Source organism: Notamacropus eugenii, chromosome 4 (genome assembly GCF_028372415.1).
Source record: "Notamacropus eugenii isolate mMacEug1 chromosome 4, mMacEug1.pri_v2, whole genome shotgun sequence".
NCBI lineage: Eukaryota > Metazoa > Chordata > Mammalia > Diprotodontia > Macropodidae > Notamacropus > Notamacropus eugenii.
In genome coordinates this window covers 22772718-22799393 of record NC_092875.1, presented here as the reverse complement: position 1 = coordinate 22799393, position 26676 = coordinate 22772718, and the positions used below count along the sequence as shown (strand labels likewise).

Genomic DNA, 26676 nt, shown 5'->3' with positions numbered 1-26676 from the left:
CCCTGATTCTTGCAGATGCACATGAGAGGTCCTGCCACCAGGATTTCCCCTGGGCCTAATATGACTGATCTAATTCATCAGAGCTCTGAGTTAGAGGAAATCTTCTGTGTGACAAAAGGCCCTCATCTTACATGAAGTCTTCCCCAATGAGGCAGAAGTGATTAAAATCCCACCCACTAAAGTAAAACAGCATGTGTCTTCTATTCTTACCATCCAGTTGCATGTGATATAAAATTACTGTCTTTGTTCCATACTTTTTGTGCTCCCTTTCTATTTGCTTCTCAAGCTTATAAAATCAGCAAGACAGGAATTTTGGTTGATTTGTGGGTTCCCCCCCCCATTTCAAACTTTTCTTCCTATAGGACCAGGTCTGTGCTTTAAAAACCTATAGATACTTAACAAGATAAACACCAAGTTATTGAGCATGACAAATAAAACAGTCATAACAAGAAAGAAACAGCAAAGAAGCAATTACAAGGCACCTTTTATGTGTACTGTGCTGAATCCTGGAAATACAAAGACAGGCAAAAAGAAAAGACAAAACAATCCCAGCTCCAAGGAGTCTGATGGGGGAGACAACATGCAATCAGCTATGTGCAAGTAAGTTCTATGTAGGATGAGTTGGAAGTAATCAGTCGTGGGAAGACGCCCACATAAAGGACGGATCAGGAAAGTTTTCTTGTGGAAGGTGAGACTTTAACTAAGACTATTGGAAAGCCAGGAGGTGGACGGGACAAAAAAGCACAAATACTATAGTGTCCACTGACACCTTTCCTGTTGCTAATGTGTCCTGATATCTCCCCACTTCCTAATTTAAAACAAAAAAAAAACCTTTCGCTCAGTTCTACCATTCCTGCAGACTACATCCCATATTTCTTCTCTCTTTCATTGCCAAGCTCTTGGGATAAAGCTCTCAGTTTCCCTTGACTTGATTCTCACAACTCATTTGTCTCCCATCATTAATCTGGCATCTGACACCAACCCCTCAACCCAAACCGCTCTGTCTGAAGTTATCATTGATCTTGTCGTTGGTCAGTCTAGTGGCCTTCTCAGTCATCATTATTCATAACCTCTTTACAACATCCCTCCTTGGTACCTTGTCCTTCCTGGACTTTGGTGACACTGCTATGTCTTACCAGCCCTCTGACCCTTATTTTTCTGAGTTATCCATCACTTTTCCCCTCATCTTTGGATAGGTGCATCCCAGAACTCTAGGCCTTGGGCTCTGGGCTTTAACTTTATCTACCATCAGCTTCATTTGATTCAGTTATCTATGCATAGGACTCTCCAATCTGCACATCGACCCCTTATCTCTCCCCTGAGAGATGGTTATGAATGAGACCTGCCTGCCAAACACCTCAGATTCAGCATAGTACCTTCCCCCTAAAACATATTACATTTTCTCACTTCCATATTTCTGTTGAGGATACCACTTCTAGTTAACCTTCTAGTTAACCAGATTCAGAACCTGGGAGTTACCTACTCTCCTTATTCTTTCCCTCCACCTCCCCCCATCACCATGTATGTTTTAAATAACTCCTTGATAACTGAAATATATGATGAACTAGAAATTTGTATAAAGTGCCTATTAAGCCTTCCTTCCTCCCTCCCTCTCTCCCAACTCTTTCCTTCCTTCCTTCCTCCCTCCTTTCCTCTTTTTCTTCCCTCTTTCCTTCCTCCCTCCCTCCTTTCCTCCCTTCCTTCCCTCTTTCCTTCCTTTGTCCCTCCCTCCCTCTCTTCCTTCTTTCCCTCTTTCCTTCCTCTCTCCATTTCTAGCCCATTTCTCCCATAGTGTAAAGAGCAAAAGTCAGTAGCATTTATGAAACACTTACTCTGTTCCAAGCACTGTGCTAAACGCTGTGGATACAAAAAGAGGTAAAAAGCAGTCCCTACCCTCAAGGAGGTTAGACCCTAATGGAGGAGACTATAGGCATTCAAATATGTACAAACGAGCTGTATGCAGGATTAAACAGGAAATGACAGAGTAAAGGGATTAGAAAGTAAATTACTAAAGAAAGTAAATTAAGGATTACACTACTTTGGGAAAATAGGCTAACGTTTTTTTAGACCTTTTAATATCTTATTGCAGTTATTTACTAATTGCAGAAACTGCTAGCTTAGGAACTTACCTTCTAAAGGAGGAACACAACATACAAAAGGGAACTGGACCATGTAGGATAGAGCACGCCCTCCCATCAGCCCATGATGCTTAATTTAGAGTCCCTGTTCTTAACTGGCTTTGTGTCTTGGACCCCTTTGGCAGTGTGATGAAACTTAGGGACCCCTTTTCACAAAATATTTTTCATTGCATAAAATAAAATACATAAGATTACAAAGGAAACTAATTATATTGAAACAAAGTTGTCAACATGTTAAAGTTAAGAATTTCCTGATTTAAAAGGTTTTCACACCAGTGGACCTGCCAGCAGGTTAAGGAATTTATTTTATAGGAGTTTGCATTTTTGAGGAGCAGCCCCTAAGAATTATCTAAGGGATCTCAAAAAAAACATTTATGCATTGGTTTGGCTTGTGCGGGCCCAGCCAGTGGCATTCCTCCAGTAGAGTAAGTGTTGACAATTAAGTCAACAAACATTTACTACGAGCCTAGTATATGCCAGTGTTAAGCTTTGAGGATACAAACGTGGCCAAAAAATAGTCTTTGCCCCCAAGGGGCTCACAGTCTTATGGGGGAGGTAGAGGAGACAGTGGCTTCTGGGGAGAAAGGAAACCACTTCTGTCCCAGCAGGATGAAGGAGTAGTGAGGAAATTGCAGTATTTTCTGATCCTTAGGACCCTTAGCCTGGAAATAGCGAAGATACTTCACTAGGGAGAATGGTTTTCTTGGTCTTATACCACATATTTTGACCCTTCAAGAGGACTCAAATTTAATTCCAGGGGTAAACGAGGAAAGAACAGGTGTGGACAACTGCATGCATGCTTTCTTCTAAATAGCTGACCAGTTGGAAGTGACCTCAGGAAGTTCAACTTCCTGTCCAAATCGTGACAGGTGACAAGTGGTCATCCAACCTGAGTGGGCTTGCCCATCTCCAGAAACCTGTAAATACTTCCAAACCTTCCCCTTCTTCACGATGAACCCTGCTTTTTGGACAGGTCTAGTGGTTAGGACACTTTCCCTTCAACTGAATCCAAATCTCTCCTGGTGTCATTCTTAGTCTCTAGACTCTTCAATGACTTGGGCTATGGATAAAAGATATTTTCACCTACCATAAAGACTTATAATTGGGGAAATAAGGAAATAGGAAACAAATAGTATTTATTAAAACCTATCAGAAAAAAGCTTCAGGTTTATTTTGATCCTTTCCATGAAGCATAGATGAAAACATTCATCTCCTTGGGTGATTAGACATGATTTTAGAGTCATGTATACTCTTTCTCTTGTCGCAGGTTAAATTTTATAGAAAGACCATAATATGTAATAGGAATAATACCTTTTATTTAATAAAATAAGACACTTTAAAAAAAAAGCCAGAGGGCCCCTTGAAAAGAAATAATTTCTTTGCACACTTCAAGCCAGCTTTGTTTTAATGCTGGTCACTGAATTGATGACTCTTCCTTTGTATACACTGGGCCATTTTAAACAATTCATTTGCCCAAAACAGATGCAGGGCATCGTATTTTCAGTTTAGAGCCGAGACTTCATCTTGCGAACTCTTAATTAGGATGGATTTGACCAATTGTTCCAAGAATTAGCCTTTAGTGTTGTTGACAATATGTGTTCAGAGCTCGATCTTCCATGACAAAAAGTGGCGTTTTCTGTTACCCAGTGCTTCTTCCATAGTTTCTACTTGCAAAGCTTTCCTCTGCCCCATATTCTTTTAGAGTTGTATATAAAGTGAAATGAATGAATGTAAATTGGACCAACATCCAGACTTGTTTAAATATAGCAACCTGTAGACACTTTCCCCCTTTTTTTAAAAATCAAAATGTTGAGAATAGGTTGTTTGTTTTTAGAAACGATAATATTGTATCATTGTAACAAATGATACTTAAAAATCATTTAGTGTGAAATTGCGGATTAATCCCATAGGGACTAGGTATTAAGACTAGTCCAGCCCCTTTGGAGCATACAGATGGTGAATCTGAGATTTACAATAGGAACAATCACTGATTACATGCATGGATGTAACGGACAAAAAGACCTTCACAACGAAAGCATGGAAAATACAGTGGAGGTCCTAGTGCCTGACTTGTTCAGAATGCTCAACTTTTAAAATACCTATGTTTTATTCATCTTGCAAAAATAAAATTGTAATAGCCGACAAGCATGTATAGCTATATGTACATATACGTATATTTATGTATATTTGTGAAACTTTCCATTGATTGAATTTCAATTCCTATTTATTTCTTCTTAGATCTATATTTAAAAAATACTGAAGAGTAATGACTGGTGATGGAAATTTGGCAGATGTAAGTAGCAGCCAACTCATTACTAAAACTAATAACTGCTGTTCGTTAATTCATTAACGAAAAAGTCGTCATTCTCTGCATGGGTCAGGGTCGTTTGCTTCATAAGAAATTAACCTTTGCTGAAAATGAAGCCTTTGACTGAGATTTTTAAAGCTGTCACCCCACTTAGACACCAAATTATGTATTTGTGAAGGTGTTGACATTTAAAATAAAAAACTACATTTGTACATATGATTATAAATCGCTTATTAGCAAACACAGAACATCGTTTTCAAGACTCTAAAAAGCCTGTTAAAGCTAATGCTTGTTTTATGCCATAGATCATTTAAAAAATAAAGCCAAATCCTCTGCTTAACTATTTCCTTTTATACTACAATATCCCCAAAGTTATGGGATTCTTATGTAACTTCTATACAAATAATCAAGCCAATTTATCTACTATCTTTCCTTATTGCTCAGTGGCAGATGTAAAGGTGAAAAATTTGAGAATTATCTAATTTGGGAAAATAAATTGTTTACAAGCAAAATTAGTTTCCTGGGAACTTGGAAAAATTGAATGCAGCTCTCCCAGATGCTTAGACATTGCGAACACAAAACATTTGTATCCAAATGTATTGTATTTTTTGATTCCCAAATGTGGTTTTTTTCTCATTTTATATTCAGCCTATAATGAGGGAGATGGAGAGAGAGAGAGACAGACAGACAGACAGACAGAGACAGAGAGAGACACAGACAGAGACAGAGAGAGAGACAGAGAGAAAGAGACAGAGACACAGAGAGAGAGACAGAAAGACAAAGAAAAAGCCAGAGAAACACACAGAGAGAAAGAGAATGTTTCACGTGATATTTCTAGTCTTACTCTCCAAACAGTTGTGTAAGGAATATCCATGACATACATATTACTTTTCTGGATGTCTGGGGGATCTGATGCATTGTACCTTACCTTAAGGATAAGAGACCAGACTTCTTTTTTGAATTTATTAGGGAAACTTTCAGAGTGATTTTAAGAAGCAAAGTGGTGGGAAGAAGAACCTATTGTGAGCTTCTCAGAACTGTTTGACACATGCTTGTGACGACTCCCTTTTTATAAACCCTGCCTCCCAAGCTCTGGAGCTTGAATAACGTCTTATTCAGGATTGTCCTTGAGTCAGTATTATTATTAGATCATCACTGAGGTTGAGAATTGCAGAATATTTCCTGGGAAAATCCTGTATTCCCAACTGCGGCAAATCTGGGATTGCTATTTTTAGAAAAGCATCAGTGACTGAAGCCATGGAGATACCTAGACAAAAGACAGTTGTTGCCTTCAAGCAGCTCACATTCTAATGGGAGAGACGATAAGCAAACTACTAAGTATAAACTCCATTCAGGAGAAATAATTGGAAATAATGTACAGAAGAAAGGCACTAGAATTAGGAGGGATTAGAAAAGGCTTCCTGTGGAAGGTGGGATGTTAGTTGGAACTTGAGGGAAGCCAGCAGACTGAGACGAGAGGGAGAGCATTCCAGGCATGGGGGGCAGCCAGAGAGAATGCCCAGACTGGGCAGTTGGACCATCTTATTAGAGGAGTGAGGAGACCAATATTGGTAGATAAAAGAATACCCAGGAACTCTAATATATGGACGTCCATAGGGTGGGTGTTCAGACAGGACCGGCATCTCTGGAGTAAGGGCTTCTTATCTACCTTTGGTGTCCCCCTCTACCCGACTCTCACCTTGGGGTTCAAGAAGCTGGAGCCAGTCGTCCTGATTTTTGTCTGTCCGCTAGACTTCAACGACTTTGAAAGAGTGAGGCCGCTGATTTTGTGCAACTCTGCCTCACTTAAATCCAATTCACGGCAAATCAAAATGTTGCTCTGTGGTGTCATTGGCCCTCTTTGAAAGGAAGGATGAACGACACATATATGTATGGCTCTCTATATATTTTACGTGTGTGTGTGTGTGTGTATCTGTCTTATTTGTGTTCCTATTCTACTGTCCCAGTGGGTATGGGCTCTTATTTTAGGATTGTCCCCTTTAACAATGTAAGTCACAATCTTTTTTATGCCAGCTCATAATGTTCCCTTCTTGTTCATGTTCTCTCATCAATTTGCCCTGCGGAATTCTTTTGACCTTGTAAGCCTTCCAAAGGGGCGTCAATTACTCCTTGGTCTTATTAAGTGACCAGTCTTTTTTTTTTTCACTCTCTGGTGACATTGTTTACTACTTTTCCTTTGTATCTCTTCATTTTAATATCTTGAAAGTATTTTTCTTTCTTTTTTCCCAAATTGTGTGATTTTTCACTAAGCTTATTTACGTAATGATTTACTTGGCACCTCAAAGTTTTCTTTAACATATTCCTTTCTTTTGCCTTTCTATATCCAATCAATCATCAAATATAAAACAGGGCCCTGACCTCAAGACACTTACATTTTCTTGGGGGAATCTACCAGAGTAGATTTTAAAATATATGCAAAGAAAATACTAGGTAATTGGAGAAGGAGCTAGGAGACTAGGAGGAGGCATTAAGAGCCACGAGGATTTAGAAAGATCTCCTGGAAGGCATGGCTTCAGAGAGGCAGAGGTGAGTAGGGGGAACACATTCCTGGCATGGGAGACAGCCTGAATGAAGACAGTGAGAAAGGAGGTGGGTTGTCATGTGAGAGGCACCAAAATCAGCTGATTTTTCTTTTTCAACTTCTTCCATCTCTATCCCTTTGCATTCCTGCTACCACTAATCAGCCAGTCAGTCAGCCATTCTTTATTACATAGCTGCTATGGGCCTGGCACCATACTAGGCACTAAAGATATAAAGGACAGCTCTTTTCTGTAGGAGCTCACCCTCTATTAGTGGAAACAGCATGCAAACAACCATGTACATATAAGATATAGATGATCTAAAATGCAGTTACATATTCCTATTTGGAATGAATATATTTATTTGAAGATTTGGATATATAGAGACATTAAATCTGTCTAGTTCAAGTGGCTTAACATTCCCCAACATACCTTCCCACCCTTTTCCCTTACAACAACAGCAGCTACAAAACAATGTGCTATGACTTTAGCTCAGTGCCTGCAGATAGTAAATGAAAACTCAGGGACCGTCAGGAATGAGAACCCAGAATGATCTTTTATTTCTCTAGCATATCCTGAAAACCAGCACTCCAATGCAGCATGTCAGGCATACTTGCTCCCCTCCACTCCTCCCCACTCCAGTAATCTACTAAATAAATGATTTCACAGAATTTAGCTTCTTGCCTCACCGATCCATCCTTCCTTTAAGCACAAGAATAATCTTTTTTAAACACTGCTTTCATGATGGTATTGACTCCTCAAAAGCCTTTAATTTTATATTACTATTTAATGTTATATTAATTAATTCTATTAACATTAATTTTATATTTTGATTTAATAGCCTGCTCCTTAAGGATAGATAATAAGGAGGATAATATCCAAGCTCCTAACTTGGCATTCGAGGATTTTCACCATTATCAGCCCACAACCTACCTTGCCCGTCTTCCGTTACTCCAGTATGACTCTGTACTGCAGCCAAAGCTAGTCCACTCACTATCCCTTAAATATTTCTAGTACTTTCCCACCTGTTTTGGCTCAGACTGCTTTTTTCTTTCCTTTCCACCTATGCAAATCCTACCCACTCAGTTCCCACTCTTAAGACATAATGGGAAATCCATTCATACTCCAAAGAGATCAAAGAAGGAAGAAAAGGACCCATATGTACAAAAAACATTTATAGCAGCTGTTTTTATGGTGGCCAAGAACTGGAAAGAATGGGGATGCCCTTGAGTTGAGGAATGACTGAACAAGCTGAGGTATATGATGAAAGGGATGATTTCAGAGAAGTCTGGGAAGACTTGTGTGAACTGATGCAGAGTAAAGTGACCAGAATTAGGAGAACAGCTTAATATACTGTAATAACAACATTTAAACAATGTTAAGAACCCTGGTCAATGCAATAACCAACCGTGATTCCAAGGACCAAGAGATAATGACATTTGCTATCTACCTCTTGGCAGGGAGGTGTTGGTGCTGAATGAGACGTGTACTTTTTGGACATGAGCAATGGAGAGATTTGTTTTCCTTGACTATGTGTATTTTATTTTTCTTTCTTTTTCTTTACATTAGGGGGCTAGAAAGAGAAAGAGAGAAACATTTTTTTAATTGAAAAAGACAAAATTTAACTAAAAAAAGAAGAAAAAGCCTTGGATTTGAAGTCAGGGAAATCATTCAGATTCTCTGTAGCCTTGGGCAAGTTACTTCCTCTTTCTAGGCCTCAGTTTCCTTAAGTGAATGGGATAAAATTGAATGGGATGGTCTAGATGATGTCTAAATCAATAAACACTTTTCATTAAGGAACTGCTAGGTCCTTCCCATTTTTTTTCCATGAGTTCACACCTAGGCTTGAATCCTTCCTTATTAAATCTTTCCAGATTATTCTAGTGTCCAGGGAAGACCTCTGGTATGATGGCTGCTGACCCCTTTTCAGGGCTGTTTGTCCACCCTTTGGGGTCCATCTGCTACCCAACACTTATCTGTGGCTTCAAGAAGCTGCAGCATGCGTAACAACCATACCCCAATTTGGTAAAACTGTCTCAGGGCCTCAAACCATCAGTGAGTTAGGGGTAGAGGGGTGTCTACCCCAAGCATGTGAAGACTTGTGAAGAGTGAGCAGATGAGAACAACTTATTCTAATAACATGAAGGAGGCTGAAGTAGACACTGTGGAGCACTTGGTCAGATATCAAGGACCCCAAGGTCGTCCACTGCACCCTGGGCCACCACCAGTTGTCTTGATTGACTTCTGTCTTTCCACTGGACTTCAATGACTCAGGAAGAGAGAGTGAGGCTGATGACTTTGTGCAACTTTGCCTCAGTTAAATCCAACTCACACCCAAGTCAAGTCATCATTCTTGAGGTCGTTGTTTCTCTTTGAAAACAAAGGATGAGCCATGACAATGGCCCATAATGAACTCCCCTTCCTCAGAACTCACATCGATATAACACCTGGCAGTTCACAAGACACTTTCCTCATGACACCATTATGAGCTAGGAAGAGCAAACATTTTACAGATGTGGAAACCAAGGCTTGAGTTTTTAATTGGTTTTCCCAAGGTCACACCATTAGCAGAGGAAGAAGCTGGGCACAGCTTGTTCATCTCCAGTGGTCTTTCCATCATGGTTTTCTCTAGAGGGCTAAGCTGCAGCATTCTTGTCTGTGTCATTTATTTGACTATTAATTATGCACATAGCATCCATTTTACTGAAAACTACCAGTTTACAAAGAGATCACATAATAGTAATCCAAGCATTTTGTAAACAAGATGTTGGGGTCTTACAATGCATTTTCCTACTGAATGGTGTTTTGGGATGGTTCATAAATACAATTTAAGTCACAGTGTGAAAAAGTGGTAGCATTGACACATGTGGTAGACAATAGTTGTATTGCCATAATTGTTAGGGGTGACAAAAACTATCTGGTTTAAATGGCTTAACACCATTAACACCTCCTTGCCCCCTCCACACACCTTTTCTCCCCCAACAATAACAAAGCAATAGGAGAGGATGACTTTGTGCCATCATGCAGGCTGAGTGGGCCTCTGCTCCTCGGTGTTTATCCCAGGTGAAGATGGAGGTGTTGGAGTAGCATGAGCACCCCACACGCTTGTGGGTGGCTTTCCCCAGCCTAGAGAGAAGCAGGCGATCACTTAATTAAGCAACAAGGCATAAGAGTATGTGATCTGTCCACCAGGTGGTGCTAGACTCAAGCCTTGGCCAGGTGACTTTGCCACTGAGCAGCTGGGGCTAATTTATATGTTCCTCAGAGGTGGGGGTATCCCTCTGCCCACCCCAAGGTGCTTGCCTACTTCTTCTTCCCAACTTCTCCAATTCTCATGGGTCCCAGGATGATACAAAAGGAAATTTATCATTCTGAAGTATTAAAATTATGGAAATCTTCATTGACTGACCCCTCCCTCATGTCTGGGAAATTTCCTTCAATCTGACCAACATTTATATTAGCAAGACCATCCATACTGTGACCACACATGACTAGTCTAAGAACGATTAAAGAGAGGGACCTGAGTGGGTTGTGATAATGTTTAATATAAAATTTTGGAATAATCTCTTTGTTCTCTCTGAAGCAAACTCAGAGAATGCCTCTCCTATGTCAACAAAGCCAGCCAAGGCTGACTCTACATTCCTTAAGAGACCTTTAACCTAAGACACTACCTTGAATAATGGGACGTTTTCCATATCTTAATATTTATAGACATATACTATGTTATGGCATATTAATGGTAAAGAAAATGTAGACATCTTAGGTCGTAATTTCTATTGAACTTTGTTTACCCTTTCCTATGTCAGTTATCTGTTTAGGGCAGGAAGCCTGCCACTCACTACTGGTGGGATTTCCTTATCACCGAGACATATGTTTATCCAGCCTGGAATCCCAAGGCCTGACCAACATTGCTTTGTTAATTGTCCTGTCTCACTGAATTTATGATTTGCTCAATTAGGAGAGTTCCTTTCTCATGGCAAAATGTATATAAGTCAGAAGATTTCTGCACTGGGTAGCCAGAATATTTCTGGCTCCATAATGCATTATGTTACTGTTTTCTTCAATAGGGAATTGAGTAATTAATTAATTAAATCATAAAATGTATGCATTTAGCCTGTTGCCTTTTCTTAAATTAAGTTTTCAGGTCAACAGTTGGAGTAAGACTAGGACAGTGCCTAGATGATACTCAGAGAAGGTGACTTTTGGCATTTTTTCATCTTTTACCATTTTTACAAACTCCTACTCAGTTCTATTCTGATAAGTTCTCTTTTACACTACAGTCCCTTACTGTAGCCTTGATCCTGCCCTGCTCACTTGGTACCTGATGGTGAAGTCAGGATGCTGCTGAAATCTTTGTTTCTGTCTGCGTATCTCTGTCTTTGTGTCTCTTTCTGTATCTCTCAATCTGAGATCCTCCAGGGCAGAGGAAGACAAAACTGGGGGATTTGGGTGCCTACATAGTTTTTTGCCTTCTCTCTGTCTCACCGACTTATATTTTTTTCCTTTTGGATCAGTTAAGGATGCAAATAATTCGATGAGTTGAACCCCCCAAAATTAAACAAATCTTTTTATGTGTAGGTTGGTTGTGTCCTTCGTTTTGGAAGAGGACCAAAATGACATCACCATGATTATGTGTAGATAAAGGCTGGCTCACGAGGTAATGTCCATTTAAATGGAGATTCCAAAGATTTATTAGGACTGCTGTGGACTTTAGAAGTTGATGGTTCTCTTTTTCCATGATATAGATGAATAACTAGTACTATTCTTATTCTTATTAACTGTGATTAAGGTAACTTTTTAGTTGCCCAGGGGGAGGAAAGTGAGTCGGAGAAGATCTAGCTGTAAATTTAGGAATGAATTGCCTGAGGTGTAATTAACTTAAGAGTAATTTTAGGCTGCCGGAAAAAATGGAACCCTGAAGGGTAAGAAAGGAGGTGGTGGGCAAAAGATACCGAGTCAGAAACCAGGTGACATAATTGCTCCAAGAAAATTGATTATCATACAGAGTGAAGGGAAGGGCAAGGGAGAAATACCTAATAGGCTAGAGTAAGTGAAAGAGAAGGATAAAGAAGAGTTTTTGAAATGCTTAGGTGTTGGGCAGAAAGAAGGATACTATGACAAGTGCAAACAAGTACTATTACTCAAATCTCCTGACTTCTGGTCAGCCTTTTCCACTATTGTGATCCACATTGCCTGAAATTCCATCCATTAGAGATTTATCAGGCTTGCCAAGCATTTGCCTTTAAAAATTCAGCCCTCACTAAAAATTTTGGTAGCCCCTTAACAAGAATTAGTTCAATCTATTGCTTTCTTACCAACACGCAGCTTAGAATAGCTGCACTGGGAGAGAGAGTAGAAGAACTGGTTATAGAAGGGAATGGGATGAAGAAGAGACAGGGAACAATGGAACTTTGAATACTTCCAATCCTTTGAGATTTATTGACAGGTTGTTGTTTTCTCTCACGAGGAGCTAGCTGTATACAAGATAATTAACTGACATGTTGGTGGTCATCTGACATGTTATTCATATTGATTATCCCATCAGGTTTTACAATAAATATGCCAAGGAGCATTTCTTTCCTTTATACTCCAGATTGCTTTCCTGTACCAGTATTTGCCACGATAGCCATATGAAACTATAATAATTGTGATAATATCACACTTGTGACAACAACAACATAGCTAGCATTAGCATTAGAGTTTTAAGGTTTGCAAAGAGTTTTACAAATATTATCTTTTTTTTCTCATTATGATCTTGATTTTACAATGAGGAAACTGAAGTAAAATTCTTGCCTACCGCCACACAACTAGTGAGTATCTGAGCATATAATTTCCACGCTGAAGAATGAAAGATCCCGGTTCTTTGGGACTTTGTACAAAATTCCTTTGGAGAAATATGTGGCCACTGCTCAAGGAGGGATATAAGTAGGCTAAGGAAATATGAGTTATCAAAATCCCAACAATGAAAGAAGCCTACGAGGATAGGATTTGAACATTGACAGTGAGGTTGATGCACATATTGCCGGAGCTAGCTCAGTGTTTGGGAGGCTCTGAAGAAAGGTTTGGGAGAGAAGAAGTATTAGACTGACTACCAAATTGAAGGTCTACAGAGCCGTTGTGCTGACTTCATTGTTATATACTTGTGAAACATGGACAGTCTACCAGCGCTATGCCAGGAAACTGAATCGCTTCCATTTGAACTGTCTTAGGAAGATTCTGAGGATCACCTGTCAGGATAAGGTACCAGACACTAAAGTCCTTGCTCGAGCTGAACTGCCAAGTATTCAAACTATGCTTCAGAGAGCACAACTCCGATGGGCTGGCCACATTGTTCGAATGCAAAATGCACACTTGCCAAGTTCTTCACTTTATGAAGAACTTACATGGAGCAGGTGATCACATGGTGGCCAGAAGAAGCGATACAAGGACACTTTCAAGGTCTCTCTAAAGAACTTTGAGTTTGACTTGCAACATGGGAGATGCTGGCACAGGACCACTCAGCATGGCATGCCCACATAAGAAAAGGTGCTGTGCTCTTTGAGCAAAGCAAAATTGAGACAGCACAAAGGAAATGCAAGATGCGCAAATTTGGGAAATCCACCCCAAATATTCACACGGACTCTCTGTGCCCAACCTGTGGTAGAGCATTCTGAGCTCATGTTGCTCTGATCAGCCACAGTCGGACACACTAAAATTTCTCTTTACAATGGTGATGCCATTTTGGTCCTCTTCCAAGATGAAGGACAACAACCAGTAAGTATCTGAGTCTGAATTTGAACCTGTCTTCCTGACATTGTGTCCAGTACTCTTTCTACTGTACCAGCTAGGTGCCTCAGTAGACAGTTTTTTCAAATGAGGTATTAACATGCCAAGTGAGCATCATGATTCATATTAAAGGGAAAGCCATATTAATAAAATAAATATTTTTTTCTTTTCGTTAGGATTTTTATTTTAAGAACTTTTAAAATATAATTAAAATTATTTTTAATCAACCTTTTTCAGATCTGAAGAAAGGCCAGCTGTCACTTTAAACCTTTTTGAATTGAACTGCATCATTGATAACTCTTCTTCATGATTAATTTCTTGTCTTACTAACTTTATGTGAATGTCTTTTATTTGCTGTTGTATAAGAAGTCCTTGTGCAGTCCAAGGAGATGGCCCCTTTGGCCCCGTCAGTCTGCATTGTCCCCTTCCTGAAGAAGTTAATCAAATTTGTTAGGCATGACCTCTCTCCATTGTGAGTCGGTGTTTTCTGTCTTTGACCAGCTTGTACCTGCCCAAATGTTCTCTTCTTTCCTACTATAAATTGTTCCCATAATTGTTCTCAGTGTTAAAGACAGACATGAGTTTGGACTTTTCCGGATTCCTTTTTGGTCCATTTCCCCACTCTTAAAGTTAGTTTGGTTTGCATCCTTCTGTCTATAGAGAAGAAGGTCGTGTTGTTCAGTTGCGCCTGACTCTTGGTGACCGCGTTTTGGGTTTTCTTGGCAATGATACTGGAGTGGTTTGCTGTTTCCTTCTCCAGCTCATTTTATAGATGAGGAAACTGAGGCAAATAGGGTGAAGGATTTGCCCAGGGTCACCCAGCTAATACGTGTCTTAAGGTCAGATTTGAACTCAGGTCTTCCTAACTCCAGGTCCAGCGCTCTATCCACTGCACCACTTAGCTGCCCATGTTGTCATAACAATACACAAATGACCAGATTTACTCTAATTATAAAAACAAAATAATTTTGTTGTCTTCACAGTTATTTAAATTTTTAATTTAAAATTTTTGTACATATTTATGTCTTGTCCTAATACTTTTGGAATACTGATTCAACTATATACCCGATAAAAAATACACAAACTTTTACATAATGGTAAAAAATGTTTTATACTTTTCATAATAAAATAATATTTTATCCTATAATAATATTGTGATGAATATGCTTACTTATCAGAGCAAAAATTCTCAAAATATATTTTCATGGCTACTTATAATTCCTTTCCAAACATTAATATACATATATACATGTATATATGACAAAATATAAAAGCACATACATATATTCTTTTTAACAGCTACACAGATATCTACACACCCCATTTCACATATATAAGATGTTACTAACAGCAAAAAAAAATCGCTTTGTTTAATATACCAAAGAACTCTTTATTCAATCCAATAAGTTTTTTTTTTCAGTTTTAAACATTCATTTTAACATACGTAATCAGCCAATGTAGCAACAGGAATTTATTAAACAATCATTATGCCCCTAATGTTGTCCATGGTCTTAGAAATATGAAGACAGGAAAAGAAACTGTTCCAACCTTATAGGACTTGTCTCATAGGTCTATAAGTCAATCGTGTTCAGATGAAATAAGATCAAATGTGTCATATTTGTTCAGGGTAAATGGGTTCCTTATCCATTCACATTTCAAAATATTTAGGTCTGTAAAGTGAGAATTGCTTCTGTAGACAAGTCAGGTGTTTCATTTTTCAAGGTAAATATTTTTTAGATTGGGAAATATTTAATAAATGTATTATATCTATAGCATTAACTTTTTCATAAGTGTGGTTACATTATTTTTTGAGTTCAGAGTATTAATTTGAGGACCTCGCATTGCTTTATAGAATAGTGAAGTTTTTAAAAAATGCCCCCCAAATATGCAAATTTCAGGAGGAAACTTGTCTTTCAAAACATTTTTGTGTCATATAGATTGAGTTCATCTTTATTATCACTAAGAAAAATGTGGCTTTTTTTCTTTTAGCTCAAACACCCTCCAAAATACTTTGGCTCAAGCATTTTTTTCCCCAGTAATATCAAAGTGCCCTATGCCTTGTCCCTATATCATCACACAGCTTTGCAAAAACTTCTCCTTTTAATGAATGGTTTTTATTTTAATTTAAAATTTTTTATTTGTTTTAATCAGCCAAGATCTGCCTCCTCACTCTTCCACCCTACTTTCCCAAATGAGAACGCAGGAAAAATAAAACATTACAAATATGTATAGTTATTCAAAATAAACTTCCACATTGCCCATGTCCAAAAAAATAAATCTCATTCTGCTATCTGGGTCCTTCACTTCTCTATCAGGAGGTAGCATATTTCCTCATTAATCCCCTAGAATCCTAGTTGGTCATTGCCTGGTAAGACTTCTACATAACAGTATTCCATCACATTTATCAAATTTATCAGTTCTTCAGTTTATGGGCACTCTGTCCAATTCCTGTACTTTTCTACTTCCAAAAGAGTTACAAATATCTTTATATATTCTGAAAGTTTATTTTGCTTAAAATTAATCTTTCCCTTAATCTATACTCCATCTAATGCCCCCTTTTGCCCCATTTCCTTGTAGAATAAATTGTATTTTTGCATCTCACTCTGTGTATGTGTACTGCTTTGTCTTTCATTTCCTCTTTTGACTAGTTCATGTAAGTGTGAGGTGCGGCAGCTAGGTGGTGCAGTGGATAGAGCACCAATGCAGGAGTCAGGAGGACCTGAGTTCAAATCTTACTTCAGACACTTGACACTCACTAGCTGTGTGACCTTGGGCAAGTCACTTAACCCCAATTGCCTCATCCTGGGTCATCTCCAGTCATCCTGATGAATATCTAGTCACTGGCTTCAGATGGCTCCAGAGGAGAAGTGAGGCTGGTGACCTGCACAGCCCTCCCTCACTTAAAACAAAGTCAAGTGCAAGTCATGTCATTATTTTTCTGATGTCATGGTCTTCTTTGGCAAGGAAGGACGAACACACACACACACACATAAGAGTGAGGTACTGGTCCCTTCCGATCTCCTCCTCCTTGTTTGTAGATGTCTCTGTGTATACATGTATACACCTTTTTTTTTTTTCAATTTCTATAACATTTTAATTTAAAGGTTTATAAAGCTCTTTCCCTTGCGTGAGGTAGATAGCCCAAATTTTATTATTTCATATATATGTACATATGTATATATACATAAACATCTTATTTATAAGGAAACTGAAGGTCAGAGAAGTGATTTGCTAGGAGTACATGGATATTGAATATCAGAGCCCAAATTTATACCTCAGCTCTCTAACGGCATCTATTTCCACTTTGGCCTCTGACTTTCTAAGAGATCTGGGCAACTATCCTTAAAGCTTTTTAAAAAATTTATTATCTAGTCTCTATTTTTGGTCAGAGCATTCAGGTAGTCCAATGATCCTTAAATTTTTCCTCCTCAGTCTTTTTTCTAGGTGAGTTGTTTTTGCTATGAGATACCTTACATTTTCTTGGGTTTTTGAGCCTTTAGGCTTTGTCTTAACATTTCTTCTATTTGGTCCATTCTAATTTTCAAGGAGTTTGTTGCTTGGGCAAGGTTTTGTACCTCTTTGGCCAAGCTGTTAATTCCCTTTCTAATTCTTTTTTTTCCATAGCTTTCATTTCTTTTCCAATTTTTTCCTCAAGTGTTCTGATTTCTTTTATAAAAAGCATTTTAAGCTCTTTAATTCTTCTTTCATCTCTTGCAGGACTTCTCGTTGAGTTTGAGCTCAAGCTGTGTTCTTTTGGAGGCAATGCTCATAGACATACTGGGGTTATTCTCTCCTTCTGTATTTCCATCTTGAGCATCCCTTCACCATAACAGCATATTTTAGTGGGTTCTTTTTTTGTTTGCCCAGTATTCCATACCACTTCCTGATTTCAGACTTGATGTTCAGGGCTGGTCTTGACCAGACTTCTGGAGGGCAGAACTGGTCTGATCCTGTTGTAGCTTCACTGGGATACTGAGTTTTGTGTTATTCTAGGATCTCAGGCAGGCTGGGAACTTTCACACTTTCAGTGCTCTCTAAGTAGTCTGACCTAGAACAAAGTCTGACCTCTTCAAGTTCCTGACCTGGTTTCAGTCTATGGAAGAGACATATTCCTCAATACACGTGGTTGTCTCCAAAGCATGCAGTATGTCCAAATTCAGGAAGGGTCACATTTTTAACTAGGTCTCATAGACCAGTGTTTTGACTTGATATCAGTTAGCTCTGGCAGTACAGGTTCCAATAAAATTCTCTTATGTTATATCTTTTTCATTTTGAAAATCCGTCAAGCATATTGAAAACTTCACTTGTGGCATTGCAACAACATATTGTACACATGTAGTCAAATGAGCATCTTTAACAAAGTCTGTTGCTTCATTCATATGTAATGCAAAATGGGAAGATTTTAGTTTCTCAATCAATTAAAAAAAATCTTTAAACAAGGATAATTCTCCTTTTCACTGTGTTCTCTATAAGAGAACATTCAAAGTTGCTCTGCCTATGGTTTGCCTACCACTGTGTTGATAGCTTACATTCATAGCCCAGTAGCACTAGGCAAGCATTATAAAGTCTTATGTGCTAGGCGTTGTGCTGAGCACTGGAGATACAAATACAAGCAAAAGGAAAGTCTTTGCCTTCACAGTATAGTGGGGGACAAAATCACAGAAGAAAGCAGAAAAACTGGAGTCAGCAAGGGAAGAAAGGATAAGGTGGTAAAATCTAGAGACTCAGAAATACTGCCAGCAGGGGAGGGAAGGGAAGTCCAAACTGGGCCCATCCCAAAATGGAGGCCCCAGAAGGGCCACATCATTAATGTGGCAGAGGAATGTTCCAGGGTGAGAAAGTCCTGGGTGTTGAGAAAAATCACACAGTGAGAAGACAGATGAGGGGAAAGAAGAAGGGCCAGCCTGGGCACCTACATTACGCTTATTAAATGAGGCTTTATATGCTTAGGAAATCTGTGATGCAAACAATCTTTTGGATGTCACAGACATGGGTTTTTAAGCTTGTTTTCTCATTTAAAAAATTAATTTTTGTTGGAAAAATAATCATGTCTTGCCATTGGCTTTTGCTTATGCACTTTTAAGATGTCATTTCAATTGATCAGGTTTGCACATTTGAAGCAGGAGTCACTGAACTATAGTCCACAAACCAAATCTGGCCGTTTTCTGTGGCCCATGAGTTCCATGCTTACTCAGATGGCTGGATTTGACTTGCTCGATGTAGTTGGCCCATCCTTGAGCTAAAGCATTTATATAAAACAAACGTGATGGTCTTTTTTTCTCCATCAAGATCTGACTGCTGCCATTTTCACTGGTTGAAATTCGCATTCCCCCATCCCTAGAATTCTCCTTCCTTCTCTCCTCCCCAGCTTCTAGTCTCAGCTAAAATCCCCCTTTCTACAGGACCCCTTTCCTGATTCCTCTTAATTCTAGCACCTTCCCTATGTTGATTATTTCCACTGTCTTCTGTCTATAGCTTGTTTGTCCACAGTTGTCTTCCCCATAAGACAGTAAGCTACTTGAGGATGAAGACGCTTTTTGCCTTTCTTTGTATCCCTAGTGCTTAGTATAGTGCCTAGCACACAGTAGGTGCTTCATACATGCTCGTTGACTCATCAGCTGTCGGTGAATTCAAATGATAGGTCTGATTGATCTCATTTTCTGGATTTTATTTTCTTTTTGCATATGTGCCACTTAAACCATCTCTTTTGCCTTTGCTTACACCTGTTCTATCTGTTCTGTATATTTCTTTTTCTAGCCAGTTATATATTTATCCATCATGAATGAAGGGAGAAGATTTCTCTTTTAAAAAAATAGTAACTAAAGCATTTTAGACATTTCAATGTAATTGTCAAAAGTTTTAAACTATTATCCGTAACTGTTCTTGAGTAATTTCAATTTTTAAAAATTGGCAGTTTGGGGGAAACTAGCTCATTTTATCATACTTGCCAAAATGAATGAGGTTGAGCGATATGACATGTTATGATAATTTTAACTTCCATGCAATGAGAATTTCATTCCAAGTTGACGCACTTCATGTTCAAGTTCAGCAAGCATCCTCATGCCATGACTCATCTGTGTTACGAGTTAATGGTGAAAGAGGCAGATTGACAGATTCCACCCACATGGAGATTTGACAAGTGGTGACTAAAATTTGACCTAATTTGCACATGCCATGTTAAATAATCAGTGTCTTGCATTTTCTGTCAATTGGGGCTGGTTTGCCAACTCAGTCTTGCTTTCATATGAACTTTGATTTCCTTAAAAAATGTGGATGTTTTTAGGCACAAGTTATATTTTTAAATATCTTATTGTTTTAACCAGTACCATAATGCCTCCCCTGGGAGGGTCTTTCCCCCCCAAATCTGGAAAACTTTACCTTCTACCATGCTGCCCAAGGTCATCTCAGACCAGAAGCATGATCTTAGAAAACTCATTTCACTTCTTGGGACATTAAAATGAAGAGGTCAGAAGTCAGACGAGGTAAAGAACCATGATCACTAAACTCCCTAAGCTCCATGGTCTATAAATATGAATGTGTCTGGTTTGTTTGCTTTTTTAGTTGTTTTGGTAGCTATATTCAAGTTAGAATATTTTGAGTCTGTCATTAGCCGATGAGGAAGGAAAGTAATTTGCTCATTAATATAATGGCAACTTAGAATTGGAACGTAAGAAAATGAGAAAAAAATTAATTGGGGTACTGTGAGTATCTAGGAAATATCCGAGTAGAAAAACCCTAAAATTCACTCATTTCCAGTAGACACATGACGAAGTCAGTTATGTTTCTCTTATGTCTGGTCATTGCGAAAAGGTTTTCCTCTCCATAGAAAACATATTTGGCTGAGTGCAACAGAATCTAACATATGATGAATTAACATAATATGCAATAGAAAAAAATCTTGTGGGGGTTATCTATCTTCTTTGGGAGATGAGGTACTTCCTACTTCCTTATTTAATAACTGGATTCTTAAAGGCTTTTTAAGCTTGACTGACCCGTGTTTTGTTGCCATGGCCTATCCCAATGACCCCTACCAAGACCTCTGTCCCAATTCGTCCATCAGGGAAAAATGAATCTATTTTAGGTGCTATCAGTCCCCATTATCTCTAATTGGGTCTGGCAGTTGGAGACAGGCCTCATTATTTTTAATTGGGCCCTATGGTTCTAGAGTTAAACTATACATAATTTAATACCGGTAACTCATATACATTTGTATAGGAAGTTCAAAGTAAAAATGCAATGGGAGATTTTTAAAATATTGGTGTTTTCTGTACTGATTTTATCCAGCAATTCTAGGATTGTTACACTTTGGAAACAAGATGAGTGGGCATTCATAGCATCTGGACAGCACACTTGGAACAGCTGATCGGTTTTTAAGGCCTGAATGAATGAATGAATGAACCCTGCATCCACATACATCATTTGACTGGCTTCCTACTAACATCGTTTGAAGGTAGTTTAACCCATAAAATGTGGGTGTGGCTGGATTGACATCATAAAGAGTTATTTATTCTGGCTTACTATAACACTTTTCTATAAACTATGTTTTTTTTACTTCCCTTTGCTGTATTTTTTGCAATATCAGTCACTGGAACTGGGAAATATACATCAGAAGAAGCTATCAAAAGGTTTCCATTAGGATCATTGAATGTTACAGTTCCTGGTTTTCCCTGTTTCTAAACAAAAAAGCATCTAAAATTTCTTTAAAAGTTTATAAAACCATAAAGCATCCTCCCCTGGGCCCCCACCCCTGCCTCTTGCTAACAGAAACACTGATGTTTCTTGGAGATGCTCTCACTCTTTCCAAAGAGTATTTGAGGACTCATTTCCACTTGAGATTGAGGTTCAGCAACTGAGCACTGGGCAGGACCCTCAGTAGGCCAATGTGGGGGTCTTCTTGCAAAACATTCCTATGAAAAGTCCTGGCCCTCCCACAATCAAAGGCTTTTTGTGAGGAAGGAAGACCACTCTGGAATAGAGACTTCAGAAACACCTTTTACTTGCCTTTGTCTCCCAGGAATATTTCCTAGACCTTTCAGAAACAGAGAAAAACACTTCCAAGTCCCCTTAGAACACCAAAGAGCCCTGATAGGGACAGTTGCAATTCTGTCACTGCTGTAAACCGGTTTTCTGTTGGTTATAACTTCATGTCAAATGGGAGGGGGGGGATTGTTTTGATTTGGTTTTGTGCTCTTTTTTTTTTTTTTCAAACTCAAAGTAGTGGCATAACCACACTCTTTTGTGAGCCTTTCTGTGTCTAATGGCTCCCTCCTTCAAAAATTCTTTTTGCTTGTGGTAAGAGACATCATATTTGGATCATCACTGACTTTGACTGGTCTTTCACCAATTAAGATGCCAGGACTTGTCATAGCCTTTACTGAATTTATACCTGATGAACTAAGTGGGAGAAAAAGCAGCAGATTTGCTGTCAAAGAGAAATAAATGGATTAGGGGAATGCATTTCATGGAACCTCGTTTGGATCTTGGATATTCAGTAGTGTTGATGGAGTGTTTGGGTAGATGGAGAGGATCTGCCTTCTAAAGAAAGCCTAGGAGATCGGTTTGCTTCAGGACTTGGGAAAGTGCTAACTAATGATTGATTATGCACTTTCAGGAGTGAGAGAGGAAGGGGTCCCATTACTCTGCTCCCCAACCTGCCTCCTCCATGCAGGTTCATGGCCTAATGAACCAGAGAGGAGGCCCGACCTGCTCATTCCCTTCCCTTGATGCCCTGGTTGACCAGGGATTGCAAAGATAAGCTATTATTCAATTAAGCTGACAAATACTCTCTCCCAGGCACTGCTGGCAGCAACCTCAGGGGCAAGGCTCCCCAGGAGCAATACAGGGAGCATCTGTCCAGCAGGGGAGCCCTTTTCATTTTAGTAAGCCAGTCAACCCAGTAAACTTTTATTAAGCACTTACTATGTGCCAGTCACTTTACTAAACTCTGGGGATATATAAAGAAAAGCAAAAGCAGATCATGCTCTCAAGGAGCTCTCATTCTGATGGAGGAGACAACATGCAAATAATTAGTTACACGCATGTTTGTAAATTAATAATAATATTTTTTATTTTAATTTTCTAAATTTATGGAATAAAACAAGTATTTCCATAACATAGTTAATAAAAAAGATGATTACACATGAAACTGCGAATCTGCTCTGTGTAACTTATTATTCCTTTTAAAGATATAATAAAGTTTTCATGTAGATTTCTTTTTTCTTCTCTCCTGCGAACTAGAGTTATCTACCATTAGACACAATTAGGTAGATAGATAGATATAGATATAGATAGACAGATGCATGTATATATGTATATACACATGCAACATTATATATATGCAAATTTATTATATATGCATGTGTTTGCAAAACTATTCAATACATCTATTTATCAATTCTTTCTCTGGATACAGATTTATATAGAACATATAAATTAGATTATGTTAAAATGTATTTATCTATATATATAGTGCTTTTACAAATATTCTCTCATTTGAGCCTCACAACAGCTGTGTGAAGTAAGTGCTGTTATTTTTCCCTTTTTACATGTGAGGAAACTGAGGCAACAGGTTAAGTCATCTGCCTAGGGTCAGCTAGTAACTAACTGAGTCAACACTTGAACTCAGGTCTTCCCTACTCCAAGTCCTCTGTGCTTCCTCTTTCTGTATACATAGACATATGCATATATCTGTGTATGTATCTATACATATACACAAATGTGCATGTGTACATACATTATATATAGAGAGAAGAGACAGTGGAGAGAGAGAAAGAGAAGAAAGAGAGAAAAGGCAGGCATAGAGAGAGAGAAAGAGAAAAGAGAGAGACAATGAGAAGATGAAAGGCAATCTGAGAAGGGATGGCACTAGCAGCCTGGACTAGGGAGGACTGGAATCCCACTTCTTCCACGTGGGATTTGACCTGAGTCTTGAAGGGAACCTGAGAAAACTAAAAAGTAGAGAGAACAGTGAGTCTTCCAGGCAGGGGTAGGGACTGCAAGAGCAATTTCGTGGAGCTGGGAGTTGTTCCCTTCCCAAATCTAGGTGGCGATATGAGGTTTCCTGCCTTGTGGGAGAGTCCACTTCCCTTTCATAGGGAGAGAATGGGCTCCTTGTCTTTTATTTATAAAAATATACAGTGTTGTGGATATCTTTGCAAATGTTTCCTCTGGTGCATCAGGTGGGTAGATGGGTGGAATTACATAATGAAAGGTATTTAAAAGAAAAAAGACACTTTTCCCTCTCCTTTTGGAGATGCATGTTCAATCTTATTTTGGTTTACTTTTTTTTAGAATAATTATTTTGGCTTCTAAAATTTAAGAAAATATCTTTGTGGATACACTTGAACCAAAGATGAATTTCTCTTTGTACAACTGCATCTTCTACCTACAGTCTCCTTCCTGTTAGCACAGTGACAATAAATCCTCCATCAAATGGGTAAATTCCAGTTACCTAGAGAAAACCCAGCGTTCTGCTGACGACCTGTGGTCCTGCTGCTCACCTGTTCACTTGTTTTACCTCACGCTCATTCCCTCGCATATTTGCATCAATACACTTTCTCCCACCAATTACCTTTCCCCTTTCTCTCCTCCCTTGGCTTCCTTCCCTTCACCTGCTCTCTGTTAGGTTCCATACCCATGAAATAAGAGGAGCATGTTCTTTTAAGATGGAGAGTCCCTTTCATCTAGCTAATTCTCAAATTGGAGACTTGTGTGAGGTAGCCAAGAGCCCCAGACTTGAAATCAAATGAGACCTTAATTCCTTACACCCTATCCGAGTGATCTTGAGTCAATCACTTCCCTTTCTGAGCCTCCATTTTCTTACCTGTAAAACAGAGACAATGGTGGGTACACTCCCTACCCCAGGGGTGGCTGCACAGAGATTGCTTCCCAAAGGGCAGTGTACTTCAGACTTGCTGCAAGTGTGCGGACCGTGGATCAATTAGACAAATCCTTAAGGCAGCCTGTGAAAGCTGAGCCCGTGCACTGCTCAGGCTGCTCAGTGAGCTGCCCATCTGTCCTCACAGAAGCACAGCCTTCATTTCACAGTCTAGCCCAAATATTCTCTTCCCTATATTTTCTCCACCTTCTTCATTATTGATGTAACTCGTGTCTGACCCATATGCTGATGCCACCAACTTGCTTGGCTGAGGAAGCTCTCCCAGGTAGAGAGAGTAGGGAGGGACTTGGCTTCCAGGAGAGCGGTGGTGACCATGTTAAGTGGAAGTACCTCCAAGGCAGCTCAGAGACTCAGCAGGTAGAGAGCTGGCCCTAGAGTTCAAATCCAGCCTCAGATACTTCCTAGCTCTGTGACCCTGGGCAAGTCACTTTACCTCTGTTTGCCTCAATTTCCTCATCTGTGAAATGGAGACATTTTACCCATTTTACCTTCCAGGGTTGTTGTGAGGATCAGATGAGATACTGTTTGCAACAGTGCTTTGTGAACCTTAATTTAAATTTATTTAAATGCTAGCCGGGATTATTGTCATTATTGGAACCATGGAGCGCATGTCACATTCTATAACTTATTTCTGAAGGCTCACCATGGATTGCCTGCAGAGGTCTGCAAAGAGGCTTATCAGTCTCAGCTACTTCCTCTTGGCCTATTTGGTGGGTCCTTTGCTTACAGCATCCAATGAGAGTCAGTGTTATAAGAGGAGAGGCCATGAGGCCTTCTCCTCTTTGAAGCGGTATGACCCTGTGAAAGGGACCTTGGTCCTTGACCAATTTGTTCTTCCCTTTCAGGCAACAGAGACTGGAGCTTCTGACCAAGTGAATTTGAAAGGTCAGGAGAGCTCCCCAGCATCTCAGCATCCTAGAATCTGGGTACCAGACTTGAAAAAAGGAGTGACCTTCCCATCTGTAGCCTGGCAGTAGCTGAAACAAAGGCTCATCCAGCAAAGGTGCCACCATTAGACATGAACTTGGTGGGCCAATGTTGTATAGAAACTGAATTAATCAAGTCTTTATTAAGCTCCTCTCATGTGCTAGGCATCATGCTAAGTGCAAAAAAGAAGGCAAAAAGATAGGTCACGCTTCAGAGACCAATGCCCTAGAAAGTTATGCCATTAGGGAGAGGGTGCCCCTGAGCTTCTGGGCAAGATGGTTTTATCTTTACTCTTGCTAATAATTCCGAAGTAAATATTCCTTTGTAAGAGTTAATTATGTTAAAGAGTTAAATGGAACTGGGAGTCTAATGGTTGATCTTTTACTGTAAGAGTGGAAGAACACAGGGCTGGGGGCTGGGGTAGACAACAGTAGAAAAGAGACACCACCCCAGTCCCTAGAACCCTAGGGACAGATAGGTGTTGCTGGCCTGGCCCTTGGGGGAGAGAGAGACAGAGAGAGTGCCAGAGTCTGCTTTTTTACATAGCTGTCATCATTCTTTTTTCCTTTGGTGTGTGTTTTCCACATGTACTATGTGTCCCAGTCAGTGGTGTCTCCGTGGTTATTCCATTTTTTAAAGGAATCTTGGGCAAATCAAAAAGCATTTCCTACATCCCTACAGAAGGGGGTGTGTCTACATTTCTTTGGTGTTGACTTTTTTATTATAATAAGTCTGCTAAAATGTGACTCTCACTGACTATTGGAGAAGCATCGTTTTAGTCAACAACCACAAAATTAAGGAGTTGCTTTTACTACCACCAGTCTTTGGATATTCTGTAATACTCCCTTGTGTACTTTCATTTTACAAATACCAAAAAATCACCTGTGTATATTGCATAATCCTGACTCCCCTTCATATATAAATGCATACATACACACAAATATCACAGCATGATTAGATCCTTGTTTCTGATGAATGTTAATCATATCTTAAATTTAGAGAACTGAAAAAATTGTCAATAGAGTGGAATTGTTCCATCAACAAACAAAATTTATTGAACGTCCATGCATACTAAGTGTTATGCTAGCCACTCTACAAAGC

General features: G+C 39.2%; 1 long non-coding RNA gene across 1 annotated transcript in view; it reads left to right on the top strand.

Moving 5' to 3' along the window:
• LOC140499142 (uncharacterized) overlaps window positions 1–25932 on the top strand; it is a 30305-nt gene extending 4373 nt beyond the window's left edge. Inside the window, exons 2-4 of the long non-coding RNA XR_011965289.1 lie at window positions 4377–4431; window positions 21036–21201; window positions 25494–25932. This is a non-coding gene — a long non-coding RNA (uncharacterized lncRNA). The remainder of the gene's footprint in view (window positions 1–4376; window positions 4432–21035; window positions 21202–25493) is intronic.
• The last annotated feature ends 744 nt before the right edge of the window (window positions 25933–26676 follow it).